This window comes from Dermochelys coriacea, chromosome 22, assembly GCF_009764565.3.
Source record: "Dermochelys coriacea isolate rDerCor1 chromosome 22, rDerCor1.pri.v4, whole genome shotgun sequence".
NCBI lineage: Eukaryota > Metazoa > Chordata > Testudines > Dermochelyidae > Dermochelys > Dermochelys coriacea.
Genome location: NC_050089.1, coordinates 7122527 through 7139881, shown reverse-complemented (window position 1 = coordinate 7139881; position 17355 = coordinate 7122527). Strand labels below are relative to the sequence as shown.

Below are 17355 nucleotides of genomic sequence, written 5' to 3'. Positions count from 1 at the left end.
ATCGGATGCATTTGGTGGAAAAAACAGAGTAGAGATTTATATACACACACACAGAGAACATGAAACAATGGGTTTATCATACACACTGTAAGGAGAGTGATCACTTAAGATAAGCCATCACCAACAGCAGGGGGGGGAAGGAGGAAAACCTTTCATGGTGACAAGCAGGTAGGCTAATTCCAGCAGTTAACAAGAATATCAGAGGAACAGTGGGGGGTGGGGTGGGAGGGAGAAATACCATGGGGAAATAGTTTTACTTTGTGTAATGACTCATCCATTCCCAGTCTCTATTCAAGCCTAAGTTAATTGTATCCAGTTTGCAAATTAATTCCAATTCAGCAGTCTCTCGTTGGAGTCTGTTTTTGAAGCTTTTTTGTTGAAGTATAGCCACTCTTAGGTCTGTGATCGAGTGACCAGAGAGATTGAAGTGTTCTCCAACTGGTTTTTGAATGTTATAATTCTTGACGTCTGATTTGTGTCCATTCATTCTTTTACGTAGAGACTGTCCAGTTTGGCCAATGTACATGGCAGAGGGGCATTGCTGGCACATGATGGCATATATCACATATATAACTATTTCCCCATGGTATTTCTCCCTCCCACCCCACCCCCCACTGTTCCTCTGATATTCTTGTTAACTGCTGGAATTAGCCTACCTGCTTGTCACCATGAAAGGTTTTCCTCCTTCCCCCCCCTGCTGTTGGTGATGGCTTATCTTAAGTGATCACTCTCCTTACAGTGTGTATGATAAACCCATTGTTTCATGTTCTCTGTGTGTGTGTATATAAATCTCTACTCTGTTTTTTCCACCAAATGCATCCGATGAAGTGAGCTGTAGCTCACGAAAGCTTATGCTCTAATAAATTTGTTAGTCTCTAAGGTGCCACAAGTACTCCTTTTCTTTTTAAGCTTGAATTGTAAACCCTTCTCCCTGTTTGAAGGTCTCTGTAGAAGAGCTTTGAAATCTGGATGGAATAGGGCTACGTAAATGGTGATTTTGTTAAGTCAGCTGAAGTCACCCTTGCTATACAGGTTTCAGAGTAGCAGCCGTGTTAGTCTGTATTCGCAAAAAGAAAAGGAGTACTTGTGGCACCTTAGAGACTAACAAATTTATTTGAGCATAAGCATCTAATGATCACTTCATCGGATGCTTATGCTCAAATTTGTTAGTCTCTAAGGTGCCACAAGTACTCCTTTTCTCCTTGCTATACCGATATCCTCTGCACCACACAAATGTTTAAAAGCATAAAACACAGGAAGTCTTTTCAAATATATTGCATAAAGAACTGATTTCCATGCCTTTAAATCAACACATACAGTCATACGTGCTATGAGACAGTCTATTGTACCTGGGAGATGGGATCTTGTGCAGAAGATAAGGAAAACTCAGGCAATCCAGGCAAAAGAATTAGCATATCCACAGGTCCAGTGAATCTGGCCTAGAAGATGTGAAGAGGACATTAGTTATGAATATGGTTTGTTATTTGGATGACTATAGTCATACAGCAGGACCCCATTACGTTAGGTGTTGTACAAAAAGAAGGTCCCTGCTTGAACTAAGGTTGAGAAAGTTTATTGACTGCTAGTTGTTCTGGTAACCATTTCTGAGTGAGGTCAGCACTGAGAAAAGATGTAGACTTCCAGCCTCTAGAGGACAAGTCCTCTACCCACTGAGCTACTACAGCACAGATAGTTGCAATTAAAGCTTCCCCCATACCCTGCCCAGTGCTAATGCCTCTCAGTCCTTGGCTGGAGGATGAGAGGAGTTTGGGGTCTATGGCCTATTGAATCCTTGGCCCCTCTGCTGAGATTGCCAGCAAATGGGCCAGTTGCAGCAACTGTTGTTTTAACACAAACATCTTGATTTAGAGCCGAATTTTCAGAAGGGGCTTGTGGTTCCAGGTGCCTTGGTTTTGAGCCTGGTTTTTAGAGGTGCTGAGCACCTTCAACTCCCACTGAATCTAACGTGAGTGATAGCCACCCAGCTCTTAGAAAACCAGGCCAAAGCTGGGCACCCAAATATGGAAGCCCTCCAAATCAGAGGGTAGTACTGAAAAATGCAGCCTTGCTCTTTATACTAGAGATGGGCCGAAAGCAACTCCCACCCACCGAGGGCTGACCTTTGAGGAAAGCTGATTTGATGCCAAGCAGAAGAGAAGCTTGAAAAATTGGGATTGAGGGAACCTGGAGTGTTGTGCCCTTGTGTGTGCCTAGACTTGGTAGCATGGGGATGACTAAGAAACAGTGAAATGAGTTTAATGTACAATGAACAGACACTGCCCTCTTATGAGCTGTGGCCATAGGGACTGAGAAAGAGCTATTACAATGTTTCATCCTAGGTTACTGGGAGCTCCTTAAATCAAGGCACTGACACACTAGAATACATGAGTTTTATCGTCCATTTCTATGCTACGCAGGTATCCACACATCATTCACTAGACTCTCAAAGTCTTGTCCCTGCATGCACAGGGTACAGAGTAAATCCAGCATGGATTCTCTGTAGATGGCTCCAACGAAGGTTTGCAAGATCCGATGCATTTGTATTATTCTTGCCAACTGCTATTTCCTCCTCTCCAGCAAGTGGGGGAGGTTCTATTTAGAATAGATACCGATGGGTGTCTCAATCCACTCTCCAAAATTGCACACACACCTTTGTATGCACACAACACTGTTCTGTATGCATGCACACACACAAATCTGGCTTGCATACTTTGGGACACATGGGACTGCATCCCTTTGCCCAGCCCCAGATTTGCAATCCCCATCTGCACAAAGAGCACCATGGAAGAAATTCAGAAACTACCCACAATACATATTCACTAATAAAAAATAAACAAAAAATACCAAGCAACTGAACAAAAACCAGTAGAAATAAAGGAAAGTTATAGCTGCTGCTGCGTTTTCCAAGGTGCTATTTAAACACAGAGAGGAGGAGGTGCACCAACACAGTTGTTCAGCCCTCTGGTCTGTGGAAGAACTGCTAGCACACAAACAGCAATGGGAACTGGGATAATTATACCTTTTGTCTTCACCTGCCAGGCAGCGTGCATCGACTTAGCCTGCTTGTTGGGTTAGGCTCTATTGCGGTCTGTCCATCTCAGCGTATGGGGTTTTATTCCTTAACACGTGCCATGCTAGAGGAGGGTTTCTTTGGAATAACCAGCAGAATTGTCATCTCATTTTCTTTTCGAAGAGCAAACTCTATAGGTTTGTTTGGGTTTTTTAATAAGTGTTATTAAAGTTGAGTGGATTTAGGGCTCATAAAAGGAGGTGAGGATATTTGTGTTCCAGCAGCACCAACCAAAAATTGCCCTGGCGCTCAGCATTGTACAAACACACCACAAGAGAGTCTGAAGAGTTTACAAAGGGTGGGAGGGGAAACTGAGGCACAAATTGGCATAGTGATTTGCCAAAGGTGACACAGTAGGACAATGGCAAGGCCAGGACTAGAGCCCACAGCTCCTGGCTCTCAGCCCAGTGTTCTAGTCAGTAGTTCAGAATAGAGGTACAATGCAAGTAATGCCACCTAACTCCACCAATGCATTGCAGCAGCATCCCCTGCTATTCCAGACCAGGGCACCCACCCAGCTCTTCCAATAGCTTTAAATACCACCCTGCAGCACCCCCCTGCTACTCCTGTGCCAGGCCCCTGATGAGCAGTTGGGAGGGATAGAAAGACTTACACAAAATAGATTTATTATAAATGCTGTTGGATTTCTCCTCTACCCAAATATGCAAAAGCCCAGCTCTCAAAGGAGCCCAGTGTCTATGGCCCAGTGACTTCATTCACAATGGAAGAGTCATTCAACTCTACACCCTTATTTTTAGGAGGTCATAGTGTCCCTTTGTTTGCCTGACTGCATACGAGTCAGCCAGTATATCACACAGAGCTCCAAACAGCCCCATAATTTCAGTCCTTTGCTTCGGAGAGGGGTTTATTTCTTAAAACAGCCCAACATAAATAGAACACATAGAGCAGGTCCTTTCTCTTAAGGCAGGGCCTCCTACAAACACCTACCTATTTCCTGCCCATGTTGCTCTCTAACCAAGTTGTTTGCTGGCTGTTTTATCTGACTCAACCTTCAGGTCACCTGATCCTCATTCATCTTTTCCTTGCCTTCAGACCCATCATCTGGGAAGCAGCTGATTCGTCCCAGGGAAGGCTAAACTCAACTCCCTTAAAGGGCCATCCCACACTGTGACACTGATGTTCAATAAAATAGACTTCAACTTTACAGTCCTAATCAAGCTTGAGTCACTTGGGATCATTAATGAGCCTTTAACACTTTTCAAGTGAGCCAGGGGTATCCTCTCTAGGGACTCGGTCAATATCCAGTTAATCTAATCCTCCCCCAAACACACACACTTCACCGCCACCTGCAGTTTCAATTAAAGACGATGTCACAGTTCCAGGGTTTACTGCATCTTTGACACCACCCCCGCATCTTCCTTGAGGGCGCCTGCTTAAGATTTTAGGCTTCCCAGCCTTCACCTCTCTCTCTTGGGACAGAAACCTGCAATTCTCTCCCTTCAGTCCAGGGGCTGAGGTTTGCAGACCCTCTACATCGCATTGTGATTTCTCTAGCAGGTCTGACCAGTGTCCAGCACCTGTGGTTAACTCTTTCTCCAGGAGTTATCAACAGCATGCACTAGTTACCAGCCGGCCTTCACAAAGAAAACTGCATTTCTTCTTCAGGCAAAAACATTACAGGGAAGACGTATACAAAATGAATTATCAAAGAATTTATACGCATGCTACAAGCTTACCAGAGTTCACCCCAACTCCAACACAAAACTCTAGTAGGTATCAGTCTTTCAAACTCCACATCTAGGTTTGTCCCCTTGGTTACAAGTTCATGTCAGTTTTTATACCAGTAACCAGACACCAACTGGACAGTTCAACTGTTCCTTTATACAACTTGGGCCTTTAACCTCCAATCTCTAGGAACAGTCATGGGCCCTCCCCTTAGGGCATAGCCTTAAAAGGATGGGTTTTTTGCATAAAAGGGATTCCCCAGGAAATCCACTTGGGACAATAAGTGTTAAAAGTCCATGCGCCTCTGCCATATTTCAGTATAGTCGTCTGAACTCCTGGCTCTTCCCAGGTCTCATGTTCGTCACAGACTATCTTCTTCACCTCCTGTCCTAAACAAAAACAATGAGGAGCTTTTTGCCAGAGGTGGCAGCTTAAAGACTAACAGATTTATTTGGGCATAAGTTTTTGTGGGTAAAAAACCCACTTTTTCAGATGCATGGAGTGAAAATTACAGATAAAGACATAAATATATATTGGCATACGAAGAGAAGGGAGTTACCTTATAAGCGGAGAACCAGTGTTGATGGCCAATTTAGTCAGGGTGGATGTGGGCCACTCCCAATAATTGATGAGGAGGGGTCAATATCAAGTGAGGGAAAATTGTTTTTGTAGTGAGCCAGCCACTCCCAATCCCTAGCCAAGCCCAAATTAATGGTGTGAAGTTTGCAAATGAATTGTAGCTCTGCAGTTTCTCTTTGAAGTCTGTTTTTGAAGTTTTTTTGTTGAAGGATGGCTACTTTTAAATCTGTTATAGAATGTCCAGGGAGATTGAAGTTCTCCTACTGGCTTTTGTATGTTACCATTCCTGATATCTGATTTGTGTCCATTTATCCTTTTACGTAGAGACTGTCCAATTTGGCCAATGTACAAGGCAAAAGGGCATTGCTGGCACATGATGGCATATATCACATTAGTAGATGTGCAGGTGAATGAGCCCCTGATGGTGTGGCTGGGTCCTATGATGATGTCGTTAGAGTAGATATGGGGACAGAGTAGGCAACAGGGTGTGTTACAGGATTAGTTCTTGGGTTAGTGTTGCTGTGGTGTGGTGTGTAGTTGCTGGTGAGTATTTGCTTCAGGTTGGGGGCCTGTCTGTAAGCGAGGATTGGTCTGCCTCCCAAGGTCTTTGACAGTGAGGGATCATTTTCCAGAATAGGTTGTAGATCGTTGAAGATGTGCTGGAGAGATTTTAGCTAGGGGCTATACGTGATGGCTAGTGGTGTTCTGTTATTTTCCTTGTTGGGCCTGTCCTGTAGTAGGTGACTTCTGGGTACCTATCTCTCTCTGTTTCCTCACTTCCCCAGAGGGGTACTGTAGTTTTAAAAATGCTTGATACAGATCTTGTAGGTGTTTGTCTGTCTGTCCTAAACAGTTGTTGCTGCTCTGTTGTACACGGATAAGTGGGTGCCACCCCAGAGTGATTCTGGTTTGTAAAATGATTCTTGCCTGCATACAAGGCTTGATGTGCTCTTAGTGTGGCAGTGGGACCCTGGTAGTACATCTGCTTGAGTTAGGGGACGTATCAACGTTCTTTTCCAGAGGGAGCCCTACCGCCACTGAACCAACCCAGAAGGGACAGGATGAGCCTGGCCAGAAAATGCATTGATTCAGGACAGACAGGGCCAGCGTTTGCTTGCCAATGAAAACCAACTCTGGCCCCAGCTTGCGAAGTGTTTTGGGATCATCCAGGAGGAAAACTACTTTGGAAATCTACGATACTCTTTTGTAATTATTATTAATCTACTGGTGCACATGCCAAAAGCAGTGCTGGCACCCTCGTGAAATTGGAGCATCTGGAGGACAAGATAAACCACAGTTGCTTTGATGCTGTCAATGAATGCAGCTTCCATCTTTAGCTGATTTCATCTAATGTGATAACACTCATAATAATAAATATTGTTAAAAATAAAAATCTCTCTAGGGATTTGAAATCTTGGGCACAGGTGTTCAGACTGCACAGCGCGTGGTAATTGGGTGACTCATTCATTAAAGAAAATGCAATTTAAATTCTATTACATTTTTAAAACCACAATGCTTCATTTTTCACTTTAGCACCAGGATTAGCTAGACTCCCTCTGTGTTTAGCAGCAGGATTTTTTTAGTGGTGGCCCATGGCTCCCTTCATCTGAACTCTTCTGGGGGTTGAAATCCAAACTCGGAGCTGCAGTTTGCAAATCAGAGGCCTCCGATTTTTCTCAATATCCACATTTTTAAAAGAAAGATACTGGGAAAAACTGGAGAGGGAGGAGGATAGGGCTGCAAAAATGGTTTAAAGACTGGGGGAAAAAATGCATAGCAGTGAGACACTTAAGGAGCTCAATCTGTTTACTTTATCAAAAAGAAGATTAATAGGTGACTATTACATTGTATATGTACTTTCATGGGATGAAAACACTTGGGCTTTTAAGCTCATGGAAAAAGGCATAAATAGTGGCTAGAAGTTAAAGGCAGACAAATTCCAATTAGAAACAAGACACAGATTTTTAACAGCAAGGTTGATCAACACAGGTTACTGGGCTCAACACAGGGCTAGCTGGGTGACATTCCAAGCCTATGATACTTGCAAGTCCCCTCCTGGCCTTAAAAGCTATGAAAATGGCCCCTGGATTGATCCTGGGAAGCACAATCCCAGAGCTAAACACTCTGGATCACTCAGGCATTTGAAATATTGATCTGAATTTTGCAATTTGAGCCCCTCATTAAGGATTTGTGGTACAAACACCAGGTAAGGTTGAACTCAAGTCCCTGAAATCAGGAAAAAAAAAACTCAGTTAACTCCCATCCCCTAATGCTCCGCTCTATTATTTTATCATTTTCTTCTGCATTTGCAGATTCCAGGTGTGACTCAAAGAAGGACCATTGGCAGCACAATGGGAAAGACCGTCCTTTAAAGGTTCTTGCTACTAGCCCCAGTCCTGAAAAACCAAAAAGTGATCTCCAGTTTTGGGTGTGCAGTTGCGGTGCCTGCAAAAAAAAAAAAAAAAAAAAAAAAAAAACCAAACAATTCCACCAGAATTGGGTATTTAGGTGCTCTGAGCCCTGACTTGTGCAAATGCTTCTTTGCTGATGTGATTATTGACTGCAGTTAATGAATACACACAAAGCTACTTGTACAGTTTTTAAGTGGCAATTTACTGGCTGGTTTGAAGCCATTTGAAAATTTGGCCCTCCAGCTAGCTCACGATTTAAGTCCACCCCTTCCAGGACAACCGACAGTCCAAAAGAAAATGGCCTTCAGCCCCAGCTCTGGGCCCCATGGTGCTGGAGTCCTCTTGTCTCAGGGCTTTGAATATCGTTCTCTCTTCCGCAGGAGCCTTCACGCCATAGTACCAGTGGCTGGTAGGGGAACCCAGGCCCACCTACTACACCAGGTTCCAGCCCAGGGACCCTATGACAGCAGCCAAGGGTTCCTCCGTCCACCTTCTTGCTACTGTTTCCTTGGACTTCCTCCTACCCAGCCTCTCTCAGACTTTCTCCCCCACAATCTCTCTAGGTTAACCTGTCCCAGGGATGGGACTCTCAGACCCTCCCTTGGAATCCCCTAACAGACTCAATCCATGCCATACAAACATACTCCCACATCTGACCTCTTTGGGCTTGACCTCTCAGTTCTTCCTGCTCTGCTCCTCACTGAATGCTAGTTCTTGCCCTTCTGTCAGGACTTCCCACCAGACTCTGCTCTACTCCGGTGGCTGCTCTGTGTCTCCCCTGGCCTCCTCATAGATTCATAGATTTTAAGACCAGAAGAGACCACCATGATCATTAGTCTGACCTCCTGCACATTGTTGGCCACAGAACCTCGCCCACCCACTCCTGTAACAGACCCCTAACCTCTGTCTGAGTTACTGAAGTCCTCAAACCATGGTTTAAAGACCTCAAGTTACAGAGAATCCACCATTTACACTAGTTTAAACCTGTAAGTGACCCATACCTCATAGGAAGGTGAAAAACCCTCAGGACCTGAGGGAAAATTGCTTCCTGATGCCAAATATGGTGATCAGTTAGAGCATGTGGCAAGACCCACTAGGCAGATACCTGGGAAATAATTCTCTGTAATAACTCAGAGCCCTCCCCATCTACTGTCCCTTCTCCAGCAGTTGGGGATTTTTGCTATAGGTAGCTGCAGATTGGCTATACACCATCGTAGGCAGTCCCATCATCTCATCCGCTCCACAAACTTATCAAGCTCAGTCTTGAAGCCAGTTGGGTTTTTTGCCCCCACTGCTCCCCTTGGGAGGCTGCTCCAGAGCTTCGCTCCTCTGATGGTTAGAAACCTTCATCTAAATTTCAAGCCTAAACTTGTTGATGGACAGCACTTCCTCTGCCCCACGTCTGACTACGCTAATCCCAGAAAGTGACTGCAGAGTTCCCCATCGTCTGCCTACTGTCCCCTTCTGTTCTCAACTTCTTCTGTGCACCGTCCTCTACCAGCCGGACTTCATCCTCTGCTAAGCCTTGCCCACTCTCCAGGTGTGGCATGGTGCATTAATTGGCCGCTCAGGGCCACATTGTCCCATTGAGAGCCCATATGGGGTACACACCTTCACTCTCTCAGATGCCTTGCAGAGCCCAGTGAATGGAATTTTATCGGTGGAAGTGATGTCAGAACCAAGGCGCAGATCAGTTTTGGAAGGTTCTCAGTCAGGACTTCGACTGTCCCGTGCTGTACCTGACCCTCCTGGCATACAGTTGCCTCACACTGAAGGCGGTGGCTGTATGTGCGTGGTCACAAAATCCAACTAACTTGTGTCCACTCTTGCTCTTGAGTCCTTCTGCCTCTCGATATGATTCCGTATGACGGCCCTGGGGCAGTGCAGAGTTTCTGGAAAGGAGGCCACGGAAAAGAGGCAAGCTGGGTTTTTCTTTGACTGTTTATTCATCATGCACCCGCTGGTGTTTGCGGTCTCGCAGGCAGGCAGGTATGATGGAGGAAATGGCTGCGCAGCACAATCTGGAAGGTGCACCCATTTTGGTCCAGTCCCTTTGCTCTCTGAGGGGCATTCAGGCAGCTTCCTGGCACCAAAAGGCCCTGGCAGGAGCTTTGTTGTTTTGCCTCCGTGTCACACTGCCAGGATGGGAAGGAGAAAAACAACTCGCATCAGCTCCCCACTCCCTAGCAGGTCCAAGTGAGTAATAGAGAAGATGCCCCTGGAAACAGACAGAACAAGAGCCATCAAAAAGCTCTCAGCCTAAACTTGTCACCCCCCCTTGCCTGAGACACACAACCACTGAGCCAGGAGATGGAGCAGCCCACCAGCATGGGGCCTTCTGAACGGCTGTCGAATATTCCAAAGGGGTAAATTAAATACATTCATCTCAGTGAAAGTCACAATTGAAACGTTTTCACTCCGCACAGAAATTTCCAACAATCAACTTAATTTACTTCAATAATAAATGAAAAGGAATTTTCCTTTATAATAGCAATCAGGGATGAGCTGCCATGTGTCTGTGGTCCCCCCCCCACACCATGTTGTTTTTTTTAAAGCAAACGCCATTCAACTCATTCTCTTTAAATAAAGAGATTCCTTTATCTATTGACAGGTTTCAGAGTAGCAGCCGTGTTAGTCTGTATTCGCAAAAGAAAAGGAGGACTTGTGGCACCTTAGAGACTAACAAATTTATTAGAGCATAAGCTTTCATGAGCTACAGCTCACTTCATCGGATGCATTTTGAAAATGCATCCGATGAAGTGAGCTGTAGCTCGCGAAAGCTTATGCTCTAATAAATTTGTTAGTCTCTAAGGTGCCACAAGTACTCCTTTTCTTTATCTATTATTCATTTGAAATAGAGAAAGAATGGTAGACCATGTACAAATGTGTAGTTTATTTCTCCCTGCTCTGGGGCGGATTCAAATAAAAAAGCAAAATACACTCTTTTTAAAGATTCGGTATGCATGGCATTTCTATCTCAGAGTTTCAGACTGTTGCCCATTACCGTGGTATCTGAGCAGAATCCTTTTCAGCTCTTAAGCTTTTTTAAATTTGGTTGGAAAGTCTTGAAGAATGCCAGCAGATTAAGGGCTAGCAGTTCTGTTTGGTGTATCTGTATAATACCCTCATTTAGCCCATTCTCGTCAGGTCCCTGCGTGGATTCTCAGTATATTCCATTTCATGTTTTAAGCTGATGATCCTGGCATAGCCATGAAATAGACGTGACGAAAAATCCAAGAGAAACTCCAATCTTTGCCACATGACTTCTCTTGGGGGATAAGCAATTCAGTTTGGAGAAACACTCAAAGCGGATGCTCTCAGGGATGCAAATTGTACAAGAACAGGCATTTGCATAAGACTTCTCCTCCTTTAGATATAGACCAGCAGCAACTAAGCAGAATTCCCAAGTCCAAATAGCCCTGAACTTCTGGATCCAAGCTTTAGGATCATCGATGTTTTTAGAACTCAGGCCAGCAGGGATTTTAAATTTCCTGCTGGCTTCATTCCCAAGTACTTCTGCCACACAGCAACTCTGCATCAGAGCAGGACACCAGCTGAAAGGTTCTCTGCACCTTTCCCTCTACTCCAACCCTAGCTGCAACAGCCTCAAATGTGCTGTGCTCCCCACACGATCAAATTCGTCTAAAATAAGGATAAACCTAAATCTTCACCCAAACTTGACACTTTTCTAAAAAAATTGAAACCATTCAGTTAATGTGTGTTGTTGCTGCACCTTTTTAAACCATACATCATTTCATCAGTAGACAGAGGTGAAAGTAAGCCGGTACGCCCCAGTACAGCTTACCAGTAAGAGCCTGTGTGCTGTACTGGGACCAGCTTTCCCAGATGGCAATTTAAAGCCATGGGGTAGTGGCGGCGGGGCTCCAGTGGGGATTTAAAAGGCCCCGGAATTCCAGCCGCCGCTACCGCCCTGGCCCTTTAAATCCCAGCCTGAGCCCTGCTGCCGAAGCCCTGGGGTAGTGGCGGCAGGGCTCTGGGGGGATTTAAAGGGCTGGGATGGTAGCGGCAGCTGGAGCCCTTTAAATCCCTGCCAGAGCCCCGCTGCCACTACATCAGGGCTCGGGCAGCAGGGCTCAGATGGGGATTTAAAGGCCCGGGGCTCTGGCAGCTGCTACCACAGTGGAGCCCCAGGCCCTTTAAAGCTCTGCCAGAGCCCAGAGCCCCGGGGTAGCGGTGGCAGCCAGGAGCCCCTAGGGCTCCTCAGTGATTTAAAGGGCCCAGGGCTCTGCTGTGGTAGCGCCAGCTGGAGCCCTGGGCCCTTTAAATCGCCCCCGAGCCCCGGGGCTCCCAGCTGCCTCTGCAGCTGGTAGCTTGGGGGTGATTTAAAGGGCCCCGGGCTCCCAGCCACCACTACCATAGCTGGAGCCCCGGGCCCTTTAAATCAAGATTTAAGGCCCTGCCTCTTCTGGTTGAGGCCACGCCCCCTGCTCAGGACTCCGGCATACCGGTAAGTCCTCTAACTTATTTTCATCTCTGTCAGTAGAGCTCTATATGCTTTACAAAGGAGCTAAGTTAGCCTTATCCCCATTTTACAGATGGGGAAACTGAGGCACAGAGCAGGGACAGGACTTGCCCAAGGTCACCCAGCAGGCCAGTGGCAGAGTGAGGAATAGAACATAGGTCTTCAGAGTATTAATGCAGTGCACGATCTTCTAGGCCACACATAAGCGTCAAGTACTCTGGTGCCATGAAAGCCCTCAATTCTTCACCCCAGCAACCACGCAGGCCCTCAATAGGGCATTGTGTGGCTTCTGGGACCTGCCTCCAAGATCAAGATCAAGGCCTCTGATTGGCATCAGAGTGCAGAACAACAGTCCAAGACACCAGAGAAGCTGCAGCTCATCTGGAACAGCCTTTCAACCCTCCCAAAACTCTGGGATGCTCAGATCTTGGGCTTCTGCTGAAGTGCCCTGTAATGGAATAACCCTTGTAAAGTCTGCATCCCCCCCTCACCCCCCCCCCCCGCCCAACGAATATCAGGTGAAACGTCAAATAAATACCCATGATGGTCAGCCCACTGGTCCTATGTGACTAGCTCAAATTCAGCAATGTATATGCTCCAGTAGCATGGTGTTTTAGTAACTGATGAAAATAGAACAGCTTTTGTAGCCTATAGAATGGGTTTGATCAAGAAATAAGTAGAAATTAGGTTCTGGCTTAATCCTCAGATGTTCTTGTTAACTGCTGGAAATGGCCTACCTTGCTTGTCACCATGAAAGGTTTTCCTCCTTCCCCCCTCTCCCCCCCCGCTGCTGGTGATGGCTCATCTTAAGTGATCACTCTCCTTACAGTGTGTATGATAAAACCCATTGTTTCATGTTCTCTGTGTGTGTATATATAAATCTCCCCACTGTATTTTCCACCAAATGCATTCGATGAAGTGAGCTGTAACTCACGAAAGCTTATGCTCAAATAAATTTGTTAGTCTCTAAGATGCCACAAGTACTCCTTTTCCTTTCCTTTTCTTTTTGTTCTGCCTTAAGTTAGCATGTGCGATGGGGAGTGGGGGAAACAGAACTTGCTAGTGGGAGAAAGTTACGGACAAGCGGGAGACAATACCGTGGGAAACTGAAATCAGCAAGGACATGACCCAAGGTTATGTTGCCATTCTGCTTTGGTTATAACTGCTTTGAGCAAGGTTTTTAAGAATTTTCGAGAGGTTTATTAACATCTACATGGATGGTATGGGAAGGACTTTGGTGCAGATACTAATTTCAATAATGTGTAATATAAAGAGGTGGCGGAAATAGACTTATAAGGGGCTGTTTAATGTTAATTAGTATTATAATAGTAGCTGCCTTGCTAAATTTCAGGAGATCTTCAATTAACATCCAAAGGGTACCGCTAGGTTCCACGATTATAAGGCTGTACTTCACTCTGGTGTCAGTGGACCGATTACCCATTGATATGCTCTTTGAGTGCAAGTATAACTGTAGTATCATGTAAGCAGTCATTGCATGCCTGTTTGCTTAACTGATCATTTTCCTTTTGATTAATGTTTGGTTATAGCATTCGAAGTGCCACCTAGCGGTCCTCTGCTAAATAATTTTATTGTAACTGGCCTAGCGCCTCGAACCTGAAAACTAAGGTGGGTTTATTGCACTGTAACAGTGCGGGACTCACCCCTACAGCGCCTCCTGCTGGTCGTCTCAGGCATTAGCTCACCAGCCATCAGAGCGTCCTCTGCAGGCCGATGTCTCGCTTGCCACAGGCCCCTGGATCCCTCCCTGACCCCTGTGCCCCTTTCCTCAGGGTTCTGCCCCCTTCCAGTGCCCTGCAGTCTTGCTGGGTCTCCCCTCTCTGGGGAACCCCCAACCCCCTATCCCCACCTTGCCTCAGTATATGGCTACTGCCAGCCACCATCTAGCCTGTTCCCTGGGGTGAACTGCAGTACAATTGCCACTCATCACTGGCAAGGAGGGTTTGTACCTGCTGCCCCCCCCTACCCTTGCTCTGCCCCCTGCAACCCCAGTACCTATTTGGCCTTACACTAAGCCTGCAGCCTGGGGAGTTTCCAGGTTGGGGCTCCCCAGCTCCTCTGGCCTTCCCCCAGCCCTGCTCCAGTCTAGGTACCCTACTCAGCTCACGGCAGCCAGGACCCTCCCTCTCAAAAGGCTAGAGAGAGAGTCTCTATGCTCCTGGCCCCCTGTCCTCTTATAAGGGCCAGCTGGGCCCTCATTGGGGCATGGCCCCAGCTGTGCCTTTTTCCCCCCAATCTGCCTGGGTTGCTTGCCCCAGCCACAGCCAATCCCTGCACTTCAGGGCAGGAGCAGGTGACCACCCCACTACATGCGCCCTTAGCTTTAACAACTTAATGTTAATTGGGAACTTTTCAATGTAAAGGTGACACTTTGCCAACATAGAATGGGCTCCGGTATCGGCATGGATCCACTCATCCTACCCATGCCCCGGCGGTGGGGAATCCCAATCTGGCTGCTAAATCTGCAAGGGGGCAACAGAATTAGCTGCTTTCTTTGCCTGTAAATTCCAGGCTGCTGCATTCTCAGCATCTCCGAGCATGTTGCCAGCCCTTCCATCACGTTGTTGAATGCACTATTGGAATGTGCTCAGATACTACAGTGACGGGCCTGGTACAAAAACCTATAGAAAAATTAGAAGAGATGAGAAAATCAGTGTCTTATCCATTTTGCATGTCATCTTGCAGGATGACTGCTGGTTCCTAATTAGGTTTGTGTCTTAGGTGGCCTCACTCTGAGCATGTTGGCATATTTCAAGCTGTCTCCTGTGGCCTTAGTGAAATGAATCCAGCTCTTTGCTAGTGTCATTTTTTTTTAATTGCAGCTATTTCAGAGGCACAATGGACGGCTTTTTATTTTCCTTGCTTTGTCTGGTAGCAGGTGGATCCCATTATGTGCATGCTGGATACACCAGCAGAACAGTCTTTTCGCTATGCTTATGCGGCAACAGAATCCGTGACAAATGAAAGGTGCCGAATGCAAGCAGGGAGAGAGGCAAGCCTGAAAAGTGAAGTGGTTTGGTTCAGAGGTAAAGCATCCAAACCTCAGTGGTCTGCCAGGGACTTCTCTCACATTTTCCACAGTAAGAACCACATCTTAAAAGATATGGATACCTCCCCTTGCAATCCCCAGCCCAGGGATCCCACTTCCCCTCCCATCTGCAATTGGATATCATACCTGTGGCAGCCAAAGTGACAGTTTACAGGGATGGGAACTTATTGAAGGTATACTTGTCACACAATTAGCCAGCGGAACTCCTTGCCACAAGGAATGGTGGAGACCAAGAAATTGGTAGGATTCGAAACCAGGATTGGGCATCACTCAACCCACTAACTTGTGTGAAAATGGCAAATGGTTTTGTCTTCCACAGGATTTTACCTCAAGTTAAGAGCACGCTTTTTAAGTGCGTATGAGGCCCCAAAGTTGCTGGGCTGACAGCACTGGCGTACGCAGTCCTTCTCCCCCAAACAGATACACCCAGTGCAAGCTCCCCTCTTCCAACCCATCTCCCACTGCTGTACCCCAGTGATGCCAGAAGGAACCACCTCTAGGTGAATGACGGTAGTTGTTTCCCTCAGCCTGTCAGTCCTTGGCTTCCACCAGCAAGCAAGCCAGCTAATGCTGGTTGTTCCCTGGGTATGGCCCCATTAGACAGGAAAAGAGACGAGTCTGACAAAGCATTTCACACAGACCAGCAATCAGCCTTCAGCTAGCAAAGGCGTTAGGCCATGGCTCACCCGGGCCACACTGGAATGGCTGGTGATTTGGAGTTGAAATCCCCAACCCTGCAGCCATCCCATCCCTTTGACTGGGGAGCTCGCTCGATTGGTTCGATCCGGGGCCTGGGTTGCATTTGAAAGACCTCTGTCTTCCCCCCACCTCCAGTAGGAGGCAGAGCAACTAAGGGAAACTCATCAGTAGAGCCACTGTTCTGGGGGCGCTCGTGATATTGTCCTCTAGGGAATAAGTGAAGCACTGGCACTGAGTGGAAAAGTCATCCAGCTTATACTGAAGGATGCAAATGGATGGAAAGGGAATGCAAGGCTCCTACCAACGTCGCTGGCTCCTTGCTTTCCCCCCTTATCCCCTGGAAGTCTCTCTCCTTTCTTTCATTCTCTTCCACATTCCTCCATTCTTCTGAGCTCCTGCTTCCTTCTGTCCCCATTTCTGACTCCCTCTTTCTGGCTTCCTTTCTCCACACCTCGCTGTTTGCATCCCGCAGCACGTTGCATACTAATCTATGCATGGAAACTGTAACTCAGCTATTGACCAGTGTTTGCAGGCTTTCTGTAAACTTCGGTTGTAAAGGTTTCATTAGCCTGCCTCACAGTCATTACATCAAGTAATGGAAAACATCCATCTTCTTCTGCTCCTGTGCGGCATCCAATGGCAATCGCTCTGAAGAGCGTTAATCAAGCTATGAAAATCATTGGTGCCTTGTTCCTTTATTATGAGGAACTGTTCACAGCCTCACTTGGAATCAGAAGCCCCAGAGCCTGGGAAGGCAATGACACCTGGGGAGCGAATCTATTCTCTAGCTAATGAGAGCATGTCACTCCTGTTTCAGAGGTAGATAAGTGGTTTACACTGAACTGAGGAGTAAAAAGAACCATCAGGTCTAGTTCTTGACTGCCTTTACATCTGTGCATAGTAAGTATAAAATACTACCAAGTCAAGGGCCTGATTCCTCACGGTGTAACTCTATTTTCAGTGGGTTTACACAAATGCAAAACTGGACCAGTTCAACGGTGAATCAGGCCTCCAAACTTATACCTGTGCAAAGTGTGTGTGAAATGCTACCACCAGGGGAAAGTGACGGCACACGGGGCACAGGAATGGAGAAGTAGTTTCAAGTCTGGGCCAAATTCAGAGATCGCTACTGAGAAAAAAAAGATGGTTCCTACCCCCAGGGGCTTGCAATCTAAGTATAAAACAAGGGACAACAGGTGGATACAGACAGATGGGGGGTACAAGAAACAGTGAGACAATAAAAATTGCTTCCAAGGCTTTTTGGTGGCCTGGTGAAATGCATTGGTGGTTAGAGCCCAATCTCCCCATGGAAAGTTTACTGACCCTATCGGCATTTGCTGCAGTCCTGACAACTGTACAC

At 46.5% G+C, this 17355-nt stretch overlaps 1 long non-coding RNA gene across 1 annotated transcript in view; it reads right to left on the bottom strand.

The window, feature by feature from the left end:
- LOC119846709 overlaps nucleotides 1-17355 on the bottom strand; it is a 114885-nt gene that overhangs the window by 22044 nt on the left and 75486 nt on the right. Inside the window, exon 2 of the long non-coding RNA XR_005289953.2 lies at nucleotides 1350-1439. This is a non-coding gene — a long non-coding RNA (uncharacterized LOC119846709). The remainder of the gene's footprint in view (nucleotides 1-1349; nucleotides 1440-17355) is intronic.